Genomic DNA, 13,786 nt, shown 5'->3' with positions numbered 1-13,786 from the left:
TAACACACCACACACTCCACAAACACACTGCAGACACGGCACACACTCCACAAACACACCGTACAAACACCAAACACCGCACAAACACTCCACACCACACACAAACAACACACACTTCACTAACACACTCCACTAACACACCGCACAAACACCAAACACTCTAGCCACACACCCCACTAACACACTACACTAACACAGAACAATCCAACAAAACACCACACACTCCCCTAACACCACACACACCACTAACACACCAAACGAACAACGTACACTCCACAAACACAGCATGAAAACAGCAGACACACCACACACTCCACTAAAACACCACACAAACACTTCACCCTCCAACAACACACCACAGAAACACTGCAAACTACACATACAGACCTCACAAACACAGAACACTCCAACAACACACCACAGAAACACTGCAAACTACACATACAGACCGCACAAACACAGAACACTCCAAAAACACATCACACTTCACAAAAATACCACGCAAACACAGCATACTTCAATAACACACCACACTCCACAGAAACAGCACACTCCATAAACACACAGCAAAAACACAGCACACACACACACAAGAAAACTCAAGAAAAAATTAAAAGGCTGCTTGTTGAGGCGACTCATGCTAAAACTCACTAGAATGTGGTTCATGTCTCACCTCAGATCAGAACTGATTCTTTCATTGCTGAAATATGGAGGATGAAACATTGAGTTGTTGCTCTTCAGAGACACACAGCTGGGCTCTGGAGATTCTGCTCTGAATGTCTGCTCTCTGGAAATGTGAAGTGGAGACATACGGAAGAGTTAAAGCCACGCTAGGCACTTTACACTCCACAAACACACCACACAAACACCACACACTCCACAAACACACCGTACAAACACTGCACACAGCACAAAAACACTGCACAGACACTGCAAAAACACTCCACAAACACACCGTACAAACACCACACACTCCACTAACACACCACACACTCCACTAACACACCACACAAACACACTCCACAAACACACTGTACAAACACCACACACACCACTAACACACCACACAAACACCACACACTCCACAAACACGGCACACTCTGCTAACACACCGTACAAACACCAAACACCGCACAAACACTCCACAACGCACACAACCACCACACAAACACTGCACAAACAACACACACTTCACTAACACACCACACACTCCACACAAACACCAAACACTCTAGCCACACACCCCACTAACACACTACACAAACACAGAACAATCCAACAAAACACCACACACACCACTAACACACCAAACGAACAACGTACACTCCACAAACACAGCATGAAAACAGCACACACACACCACACACTCCACTAAAACACCACACAAACACTTCACACTCCAACAACACACCACAGAAACACTGCAAACTACACATACAGACCGCACAAACACAGAACACTCCAACAAAACACCGAGCAAACATATCACACTTCACAAAAATACCACGCAAACACAGCATACTTCAATAACACACCAAACTCCACAGAAACTGCACACTCCATAAACACACAGCAAAAACACAGCACACACACAAGAAAACTCAAGAAAAATTAAAAGGCTGCTTGTTGAGGCGACTCATGCTAAAACTCACTAGAATGTGGTTCATGTCTCACCTCTGATCAGAACTGATTCTTTCATTGCTGAAATATGGAGGATGAAACATTGAGTTGTTGCTCTTCAGAGGCACACAGCTGGGCTCTGGAGATTCTGCTCTGAATGTCTGCTCTCTGGAAATGTGAAGTGGAGACATACGGAAGAGTTAAAGCCACGCTAGACACTTTACACTACACTAACACACCACACACTCTACAAACACACCACACAGACACTGCACACTCCACTAACACACCGTACAAACACTGCACACAGCACCAAAACACCACACAGACACTGCACACACCACTAACACACCACACACTCCCCTAACACACCACACACACCGCTAACACACCAAACGAACAACGTACACTCCACAAGCACAGCACACTCCAACAACACACCGGGCAAACACATCACACTTCACAAAAATACCACGCAAACACAGCATACTTCAATAACACACCACACTCCACAGAAAACTTCGAGAGGCTCGTCATGAGGCACATCAAAACCCTACTTCCCCCCACACTGGACCCTCTACAGTTCGCGTATCGTCCTAACCGTTCAACGGACGATGCCATATCCACCACGCTGCACCTGGCACTCACCCACTTGGACAAGAAAGACACATGTGCCCGAATGCTGTTCATAGACTTCAGCTCAGCATTCAACACCATCATTCCTCAGCATCTGATCGGGAAGCTGAATATACTGGGCCTCAACACTTCTCTCTGCAACTGGATCCTGGACTTCCTGACTGGGAGACCTCAGTCAGTCCGGATCGGTAGGAACACCTCCAGCACCATCACACTGAACACTGGAGCCCCCCAGGGCTGCGTGCTCAGTCCACTGCTGTTCACATTGCTGACCCATGACTGTGCAGCGATGCACAGCTCAAATCATATCATCAAGTTCGCTGATGACACGACTGTGGTGGGTCTCATCAGTAAGAACGACGAGTCAGCATACAGAGAGGAGGTGCAGCGGCTAACTGACTGGTGTGAAGTCAACAACCTGTCTCTGAACGTGGACAAAACCAAAGAGATGGTTGTAGACTTCAGAAAAACAAGGGGTGAGCACTCGCCGCTGAACATCGACAACTCTGCTGTGGAGATTGTCAGGAATACCAAATTCCTTGGTGTTCACTTAGCGGATGATCTCACCTGGTCCACTAACACCAGTAACATCAAAAAGAAAGCCCAGCAACGCCTCTACTTCCTGCGAAGGCTGAAGAAGGCTCATCTCCCCCCTCCAATTCTCACCACTTTCTACAGAGGAGTCATCGAGAGCATCATGACCAGCTGCATCACTGTCTGGTTTGGAAACTGCACTGTGGCAGATCGCAAGTCCCTCCAGCGGATCGTGAGGACAGCTGAGAAGATTATCGGTGTGTCTCTTCCCTCCACCACAGACATCTACACCACTCGCTGCACCCGCAAAGCTCTCAGCATTGTGGGAGATCACACACACCCTTCACACACACTCTTCAACCTACTGCCGTCTGGAAAAAGGTATCGAAGCATTCGAGCCCTCACATCCAGACTCCGTAACAGCTTCTTCCCACATGCTTCTTCAGACTCCTAAACATCTAGAGACTAAGACTGGACTGAAAGAAGCACACACACACACACACACACACACACACACACACACACACACACACACACACACTTCACACAAACACTGGTCTGTTGGACTGTAAATGTTTTCACATATCCGGTTTACATCATGTTTACATCCAGTTACCGTTTACAGCACAAATACACTTTAAATTGCAGTGTCTCTCTCCCTCACCCCCTCCGTACTTATGGTTTTTGCCTTGTCTTGTATTACATTGTATTGTACTGTAGGGACATTGTTTTGTATTTTTCTTAGCCATATCTTCTGCACTTTAATGTGTATGCACTGTTTTATGTTGCACTAGATTTGTACTAGTTGCACTTTAATGTTGTGTATTGTTTTGTGTTCTATGTCCTTTGCACTTTAATGCGTGTGCACTGTTTCATGTTGCACTAGCTTTACACTAGTCACACTTTAATGTTGTGTATTGTCTTATGTAGCACCTTGGTCCTGGAGGAACGCTATTTCGTTTCACTGTATACTGTAAACACTATATACTGCTGAAATGACAATAAACTTCTTGAAATTGAACTTGAACTTGAACTTGAAGAAACTGCACACTCCATAAACACACAGCAAAAACACAGCACACACACAAGAAAACTCAAGAAAAATTAAAAGGCTGCTTGTTGAGGCGACTCATGCTAAAACTCACTAGAATGTGGTTCATGTCTCACCTCTGATCAGAACTGATTCTTTCATTGCTGAAATATGGAGGATTAAACATTGAGTTGTTGCTCTTCAGAGACACACAGCTGGGCTCTGGAGATTCTGCTCTGAATGTCTGCTCTCTGGAAATGTGAAGTGGAGACATAAGGAAGAGTTAAAGCTACGCTAGGCACTTTACACTACACTAACACACCACACACTCTACAAACACACCACACAGACACTGCACACTCCACTAACACACCACACACTCCACAAACACACAGCATAAATACCACACACTCCACTAACACACCACACAAACACCGCACACTCCACTAACACACCACACACTCCACAAACACAGTACACAAACACTGCACACTCCACACAAACACTGCACACTCTGAGAGAAAGGCAGAGAGAGTGGGAGAGAGAGCGAGAGAGAGAGACAGACAAAGAGAGACAGAGAGAAAGAGAAAGCAAAAAAGAGAAAGAGAGGCAGACAGAGAGAGAGAGAGAGAGAGAGAAAGAGAGACAGATAGAGAGAGAGAAAAAAAGAACCAGAGAGAATCCGCTGTCTGCTCTGTTACATTGGGTGTACGCTGCTGATGGGGGTGTGTTGTGGATTGTTTGAAAGGCACTGAAAATAGTGCACTGTGTGTTCAGACTAATGCAGAAATGTCAGAACAACAAAACAACAAATTACTTAATGACTAGGGCACTGACACAGCCTGTGACATTAACACATACACAGTGAGTTTGTGACACACAGACAGAGCTCCTGTTTCATCTACTATCTCATACATCGCTCATATGAAGTAATTACTGTAATGTAATGTTTAAACTGTGTTTTATAGTGTGTTTATACCTGAAAGTCTGGACCAGGCTTGGACCAAGTTCATGTTTTTGTTAACGTTGTGTACATTTGATTAGTAAGGTTTGTTTTATCGAGCTCATTAAAGACCTTTGTTTTTAAAACTGTTTATTTACCTGCATTTTATTTGTATGTTCGGGTCCATCTTTAAAGGCTGAACTCACTGGTGCGTCTGATTAATGCTGTGTCCCAAACCACAACTGACTGAACTTCACCTTCTACAGAGTGCCCTTCTGATAATGAAGCATTAACATTTTTATACCCTTTGTAGTACGGTAGTGTGCACTTTGGAATAATTCAGACGTAATGCAGTGGGAATCACAATTGTTTAAATATTAAAATGTATTTATGTTTACTACAGTATCATACAATATAAAAATAAGGCAGTTGCTGTGTCAGAGACTGAAGAGAAGTGATGTGTGATGTTATGTATGTGTTACTGAATGACATTAACTGATGACACACTTTGTACTTGGTTTCGTATTGTTATGGTAATGAATTTCAGATAAAAAATAAACAGATTTAGATCAGTTCTATTTGTTTTTTTTTTTTTTTATCTAAAATATTTAACACAGTTTATAAGCTAAAGAATAAGATAAATGAAAGACCCAAGCTCCCAGAGAAATCTTTCGTATTTTCGCAGTTTTTCCCCTTTGTCTTTTGACAGAAAGCGCCCCGATTCTGTTTCTTTGTTGTTCACTGCTGGGTTTTCAGTTGATCTGCTTTAAATCAATAGCAGCGACAATCCCGCCTTCTTCTAGAGAAACTAAGATGATGATTGGCTGACGTGACAGCTCCTGTTGGTGATTGGATAAAAAAAACTGACAATAAATCCAGCATCTGATTGGCTGCAGCAGTAGGAAGCAGAAGGGTGTAGAGTTGAAACCGAAAGCAGTTCAATAGAACCATAAACTGTGTTAAAAATGACTCTAAAGTAAATAATACTCTTGTAGAGTTAATACACACTCAGATGTGGTCTATATTTGACTTCAGCAACACAATAAACACAGAACCAAACTTCGCACAAACGGCTGTAGTTCACTGAACGCCATCGTGTCTGGATCAAAAACACGACTAAAGCTGAGAGTAAACCACCGAGAACAGCTACAAACACAGGGCTCTCTCTTTAACCCGCGGGATAGTGTTCACATTAATGTTATAATGTTTTAATGTTATTGAGGCTCACCGTCTCAAACCCCAGCGGCTTTGTCTAGTTTCTCTTCTGACTCTGCCTTCGTCCGCTTCTTCCTGAGGTTTTCAGGAAATGTGATGATTGCGTCATAGTGACACCCGCACAGCACACTGGGAGTTGTAGTTCTCCTCTCAGCTTCATGAATCCGGGGAATCCGTTAATTTTCCGGTCAAATAAAATAATAAAAAAAAGTCTGCGTGATGCAACATTTTGTAACTTTGCAACTTTTTTACTAATGTTGTGCTTTAAGTATATTCATCTCTAAATAAATAACTTAATAATTCATAAAATAGTATATTATTGCTCTTAGCTAAAAGGCTAATCCGTGACACAGGCCGCTAGCAACAAGCTAACAATCGAACCGAATATTTTTCAATATATACACTGCATATACCTTTTGTGTTCTGGGTTTTTTCTTTCACTTATTCGAAAACATGAGGAATATTTATAAACATTAACATTTACACACATAAACATTTCTTAAGCTAGCGCTACCTAAACTCACCAGACGTTTCCTTCACAAAATAACCACGCAATTTCAGTTAAATATGTGATTCAGGGGAAAAACTCTAAAGGAAAAGGTCAACAAGAGACTCTTATAGACGCTCTGGAGCTCCTCTGAGACGGTGCACTCACAGAGAGAGAGAGAGAGGACTGAGGAAAAACCGTTACATGCGGGGGGTGGCAGCCGCAGTCACAGAACAGCTGTCGTCACAGAGCAGAGTGTAGCAGGTCCGTAAAGTTACGTTGATTTGAGAGATTCAGCGGATATTCCGGGCTCCCCCCTCCTCTTGCTCTCAAACTGTGGAGTAAGATCACTGTAGAGAATAAATGTGGACACCCGTGTATTATCGGTTTGAGTGAAATTAAAGACTTGTACGTATACTGTGATTTAGCATTATAATTTAACAGGGGTTGGGAGACTGCGTTTTATTTTTAATGGATTATAAAACCACCTTTAAATTAAGTTTCATGAAATTAAATATGCTTTGCCTGCTTATAAAGTTTTAATTATAGATAATAAACATGGGAATATTTCTATTATTTGGATGTTACGTTTAATAAATGTGTCCTTTTCATGAATATAGTTATCTCTCTGTGAAAGGCACAGTTTCAAACTGAACTGAAAGTTTATGGTTCCACACACTGTTGGTTCCAGACTTTGTTTGTATTGTTGTGTAAAATTTGGAGAACTAATGAGGAATCTGCTTCAAATAAAAAAACACAAAATTAAAACACAGACATTTGAAAGGGAATGGAAATTAATAATCTGTGCAAAAATAAATGTCTTCCAAAAGTTATAAATCATTCATCAAATCACATTTTAGAGTGACCTTTTATTATGGCCAGCCTAAGGCACACACGTGCAGTAATCACGCTGTCTAATCAGTGTCCTGATATGCCACACCTGTGAGGTGGATGGATTATCTCAGCAAAGGAGACACATGGATAAATGTCTTGACACTTGCTCATGCTGTAATTCTGGAATTAATTCATAGGAAGTTTTTCTTCTCTTTGCTGAAGTAACAGCCTCTGTTCATCTGTAAAGTCTTTACATTAGATATTGTTATACTGCTGTGAGGACTTGATTGTATCCAGACACTTTAACCTCAGTGAAGTCCGGTAATAATGTTGAGTGATTAGTTCTGAGATTCTAACTCATTCAAGACTTGTGGATTAGAGCTCAACTCAATCCAGAGAAATCAGTGCCACTGTTGCAGTGCTCCACAGCTCATCGCTGAGGGGTTTACATTTACCCATCTAGCCGACAACTGGCATTGGGCATGTGTGTGTGTGTGTGTGTGTGTGTGTGTGTGTGTGTGTGTGTGTGTGTGTGAAGTAGAGGAAATAAACCAGGAGTTAAAGGGTATACAGTCTCTTGAACTATGGAACTGACCTCAGTCTCATAAGTAATGGAGCTAAGAGAATGAGAAACTGAAATGTGAGCTGATATAAAGGATCAAGTCCTGTATTTGCTTCCAAAGTTCACTTTTATTGTACATTTCATTAGATATGTCTGTCATTTCCCTGAATAGCTATCCAAGGCCGGGACACATACACAGAAAAATAGGTCTCACTTTATCTGGGTGGGTCTGATGGCCCATTTTCCTCATCAACAGAAGCACAGTGCCAAATGGTGTGTGTCTGTTGGCTGCTGTAACATATTTGGACATATAGACTTCTCTTCCAAATGTTTTGAGCTGTCCAGTGGCATTGCATTAAGCAGTAGTAGATTTACAAATATAAGAAGAAGCATGTGCCTGTCCCGCCCAACCTGGTTGATGGCATTGCATGTAATTGAGGATGTCTTGAGCCCTGTTCAGACAGGGTAGACATGGGGTAATATAATTATTATTAAGTAACTCAGTGGGTTTAATCACGTCTGACTAGACCATTTAAGTCATTTTTCCGAAGTGCACCCTCCCTTTGTAGGAACAATAACTGAGCCTTTTACTTACTGTAGAATAACCCCAGGTTATATTAACCCCGTCTGAATTGACATTCATTCATTCATTGTCTGTAAAAACTTATCCAGTCCAGGGTTGCGGTGGGTCCGGAGCCCACTTGGAATCACTGGGCACAGGGCGGGAACACACCCTGGAGGAGCTGGCAGTCCTTAGCAAGGTAACAAACACTCACACGTGGACACCTACCAGCGTGTGTTCTTGGACCGTTGGAGGAACCTGTAGCACCCGGAGGAAACCCACGCAGACACTGAGACAAATTGACGTGTGAGGGAATATTCCGGCATATCCACGGTAAAGGAGTTTTTCACTGGTTTTCACAAGAACGGAGAAGCTGATGGAGGCGTTTAGTGATGTAATATACAGTTTAATTAAAAAGGTATGTTAAGATATGTGTGATATGCGATCATTAGGTTATGATTAAATGGTTTATAATATCAGTTATAATACCTGTGTGAAGGATTAGTGAAGGTTTTACCATCTTCTTGCAAGATCTTTATGTCACTCTTTATAAGCTCAGTGTGTTCAGTTCTGTCTTGTCACTCATTGTGAATATATCTCTTCTCCTTTGTGATTGTATTTAGACCGTGTTTCACATATTCCCTTTGTTTAATGAACCCATAGTCGTCTCAGCATGAGCCTCCACCTCGTTTTCCCTTTCCTGTGTGAAAAACACAATCAAACCTGAGGAAAAGTCTGTATGTGAACGTTTAGTCTAATGACAGATACATTTGGTGCAGAAGAAGAGGACTGTATGTTGTTGTTCCTTAAAAAATACACATATATAATATTAGTTTTTTAAAGCATTCAAACGTTTTCTCCTTGAGGTTGATTTATGACACTGCATGTTTTTATATTTCAGAAAATGTTCAACTAACTCTTTGTGATATAAGGCAAGAATAACTAGGAACCACCTTTTTGTTTCTACACTCCCTGTCCATTTAATCATCTCCACTGACCACACAGGAGCATGGTGTACATCTGTTTTTAAACACCTCAGCTTCACTACTGGACGGAGAATAGTCCACCAACCAAAAATGTGTGGACAGTGTTTAAAAACTCCAACACAAAGCATTATTTCTATTTGTTTCTTGCCGTTTATTTGATTGAAATCCTTATAGTTGCTTTTGTATTAGAAAAGGTTTATCATATATAATATTATTTTATATGTCATAATAATTAATATATTAAAACAGTTTAAAATGTCACATTTTATCATTTTTATTTCATAATTTTTATGTCCAGAAGAAGAGTATTTTAAATGAGATGTAATATATGTTCTTTCTGCAAAAAAAGTCAAATGCTTCTTTTTTTTCAATCAACCAAGAAATATTTATCTTTTGTCGTTTACAATGAGAGATGCTGCGCTAATTTTGCTAATGAAGATTGGACAAAGATTTACCAATTTCATCCTCACAAATACATGCTAAAATCATTTATTTGCTTCAAACAAGTGTTGAAAATTACCAAAGTTAGAGTTTTTTTTTTATTTGGTTGTTCTGTGATAAAACAAGTAAATTTAAGTTTATTCTAAAATATGTTCCCAGGCGCTCCCTCTCTCTCCCAGACCCAAAGAGAGTGAGTGATCTCGGCACATCGACTCTCTTTGTCTTCGTCTGGATCACTGCTATTGGTTTAGAGAAGTGTCAATCACTTCTGACCCGCCCCCTCAGAGCTGTGAGCGAATCCCTGTGGAGAGCGGCGTCCAGCAGCGCACCCCTCCCCCGGGGAATAGGACCCCGCTCACAGCCGGCAGCCGCTCATTGGTCCACAGCTGCACTGAATCTAAGAAGGAATGCCCTCAACTTTGAATTCACGAAGACTTTACGTCAAAACTTACCATTGCCTGGGCGCTAGGAGCTCCAGAACAGTGCGTTACCGTTACTCAGGAAATAAAGGCACGTTTACTGTGGCGTGGTGAGTAAGGGATTGTCTTTTGGAGCTTTTCACCGGTGCGGCGCCTCTCTCCTGAGACTGTGTTTTATTTAAAGACAGAATCTGAAGAGATTTTACAGTCTGTTATGGTTTAAATGTCCGAGTTTAAATGTCGTCCTGCTCCAGGTGTAAACAGTCAGTACCGAGCAGGGGGCTGAAAGTCAGTGTGTGTGTAGTGGTGTTACTACTGAGACATATGAGGTGGTGTTGAGGGCTTTTTGATCAAAGAATTATAAATATTTATATTTCGTTTAATCCGTTCCCTCAGTTTAACAATCATTTTCAGACAGACATGACTCAGGCTGTGCATTAGGACACTAGTCTGATCTCTCCATTCCTTATTCACACACTACACCCACTGTTTACCACTGAAACATTAACAGTTGGTGTCGAGGAGGGAGTGAATCTGGTGGGACTCCATTTCGTTGTGAACTGAGCGAGTTTGTCGCGGCACATTCAGCTGGAGGTGGGACAGTGGGCTCCTGTTGTGCGGCACAGAGCCGCGGCCAAAATCACACCTCATTCTCAAAGTGTTCAGTAAAATCCAACTGACCCGCTGTTGTCTTTATTTATCAATTACCACATTAAACAATAAATAAAACCTAACGGGGCTTTTGTGGACAGAATGAAGCCTGAACCGATGAAAATGAGATCAGACAATACCTCATATCGTCCACAAGAGGGCGCCCTAAGGTTTAATTTGACTCCTCATTCAATGTAATGGGGCACTGCGTGATGATACGACACTGAGGGGGTTTGTGACCCCGAGTTTTGTAAAAAGGACACAGTTACACACCTAGTGAGTCCATTAAAGCTGGTCAGAACCTAATGTTGCCCAATTTGTCATCGTCCACAACACAGTCCCTGCTCCTCCAGTGGAAAAAGGACAGTTCCAGCTTCATGTGTCTCCTTCATCTTGTGTCTGTTTATTAAAGTATTGTACCTTTATTTCGTAGACTACACTTTTGCTGAAGACAACACAGAATGAAGAAAATAGTTATCAGCAAACACCTCTGCAACAGTCTAAATTAATCAAATAATTACAAATAAGCAGCTTTACAGTGGCACTGACGGTGTAATCCTCTACACAGCGCTCATTCTTTATGGTTTTATTCATTTTTTAACGTTCATTCTTGAGAAATATGACAGTAGCAGGTCAACTGTTGAGAATTGTTGAGAACGCAGCTTCAACAATAAAACTTCCTCATATTTTTATTTATTCTAAAAATGTTCACTTTATTCTTGAACATTAACGTTATTCAATAATTTTAAATAGACTTTATTCTCGTAATATAACTTTATTATAAATATATTATTTTACAGGGGTCTTGTTTTTCTTTAAGTGTTTAAATGTAAACATGTTTACCGTGTGGTCTCCATGGCAACGTTAATGCTGTCTGAAAGCTTCAAAATGGCTGTAGTGAGGGTCTATGGCTGGAGACGCTGGTCATGTTCAGGTCTGGGTCAAAGTGAAAAAGAGAGGGTCCATGTGCTTTAGAGAGGTTCTCAGACTCAGAGGAACTGCTCCAGCTTCAGTGAGGTGTGGAACATGTTTCAGACCCGGAGCAGAGGCTGCGAGATGCTGTCCAGCTGGTGGAGCCCGACGTCTTCTGTCATCTGTACGACGGCTTCATCGGACGGGTCACCGGAGACCAGCCTGAGGTCACTATCCACACACACTACCACTGCTGGGAGTAACTCCACTCAATATAACGAACACACTGATCTCTACCTCACTCTCTGTTTACTGCAGGTCCGCACAGAGGAGGGTGGGGCCCTTGTGGTCCCCTCGGGCCCTGTGATCACATACAGTGTGAGTGAAGCTGCTGGGTTCATTGTTAATTATTTATATTTAAGTGAGCCCTGTTCTCATTGGTTTCCTCATTTAACTTCAGTGTGAATGGGCGTGGCTTAACTGCTGTAGGCTGAATAGGTGGATGTATGGTAATGTGTTGGTCTATGACGCCACAAAAAGGAGTGAATACTAACTGTTCATATTTGGACGGTGCGTATCTGGACCACTAGAGGGCGCTAACAGTGGTCACCGATGGAGAGAATGAGATTCATATGAGCTCTTTAACTTCTGAGACTGTTTGTAGTGGTTCATTCTAATGTGCACCACCCCCCACCCCCACAGTGTCCCAGGCTCTTTCTGGAGCGGCTGGTCGTTCGGCTTCATGGAGGAATGCAGAGGACTTTCTGGACCCTGCGTTTCTCCAGCACAGAGTGGCACCGTGCAGACAAGAAGGTGTGCACCTTTATCTGTTCAAGACCCCCTGTCTGGTGTTGTTAATCACATCTGTAGCTCTGTAGGGTCTTATTTGCCTGTGTGTGTGTGTTCGTGTGTCTTCCAGAGGGTCCATGTCAGGCTCCACTACGTTGATCTCACGCGGGGGGCACTTGCATATCACTGGTGGATTCACACCAAGGGTTTTTTCATTCCATCGGCTAAGGTCCAGACCTCCTCCCACTGCACTCATCTCCAGCACCATTCTTTCATTTTCTCTCATTCATTTCACTAGTCGTAGTTTATATCATCCATATGACGACCAGAACTTCTCTTACAGTGCCCCGTTTGGACCGCATCCACCGCGAGGGTCACCCTTGCCCAGGTGAGATCTCTCAGACGTGTCTATGTTCACTTCAGCCTGGTCTTTTGATGGAGCTTGACTCACACTGTGAAGCTGGTGTTCACTGAGGAACACAGCTGTAAAACATCTGGAGGTGTTGAGGTGGGTTCAGCGTGTTCTAGTAAACACTAACACACCTGCTCTTGTACAAACCTCACTTCCAAAAGAGTCGGGGACAGTTTAAAAGTTGTAAATAAACAGAGAAAGCAGCTATTCATTCTGTTTGTAACAATATACTCAGTGTTTTATCTTAAGAACTTATTCATAATCAGTGTTTATTTATTTCATATTAGGGCCCTCTTTCCTGGACCTGAGCTTTGTAGAATGCCTTTTGAAAAACCACTGCACTGCGCTGTTCCCAAGTACTGAGCGTGTTGTTGTTGTCCAGGTGACGGAGGTGCTCCGCACGTGTCAGTCCCTCTTCATCGGACAGGAGGCGTGGTCCTTCAGAACCAGCTCGGGCACAGAGGTGACCCGCCCTGACCCAGACCCTCAGCCTCAGCCTGAGCCCACTCCTGAGGTAAAGCAGATGTGCAGCTGTTATTACGGTAATTAGAACTCCCTGAATGATATAAGACTGGAACAGGAGGTGAATGTTTGGTGTTACAGACGTCTGGAGATGCAGAGGCTGTGGCTCGGGAGGTGCCCTCTTTGCAGTGAGTACAGGGGCAGCTTTAACCCTTTACGTCCCACACTGAATAAAAGTGCTGACATCTATTAACAGAACTGACCTCCTGCAAAACCTGCTCCTTCTCCACA

At 42.6% G+C, this 13,786-nt stretch overlaps 1 long non-coding RNA gene and 1 pseudogene across 1 annotated transcript; one reads left to right on the top strand and one right to left on the bottom strand.

Annotated features, from left to right (window-relative positions):
* The window catches only part of LOC136678179 (NACHT, LRR and PYD domains-containing protein 3-like), a 45,194-nt pseudogene extending 41,100 nt beyond the window's left edge, over nucleotides 1-4,094 (bottom strand).
* A 7,724-nt stretch (nucleotides 4,095-11,818) lies between these two features.
* Nucleotides 11,819-13,039, top strand: LOC136687372 (uncharacterized). Its single transcript, XR_010800448.1, has 4 exons — nucleotides 11,819-12,059; nucleotides 12,151-12,210; nucleotides 12,535-12,645; nucleotides 12,752-13,039. It is a non-coding gene; the product is annotated as an uncharacterized lncRNA (long non-coding RNA).
* Nucleotides 13,040-13,786: the final 747 nt, after the last annotated feature.

This window comes from Hoplias malabaricus, chromosome 2 (genome assembly GCF_029633855.1).
Source record: "Hoplias malabaricus isolate fHopMal1 chromosome 2, fHopMal1.hap1, whole genome shotgun sequence".
Taxonomy (NCBI): Eukaryota; Metazoa; Chordata; class Actinopteri; order Characiformes; family Erythrinidae; genus Hoplias; species Hoplias malabaricus.
This window is presented reverse-complemented; position numbering and strand designations above follow the sequence as displayed.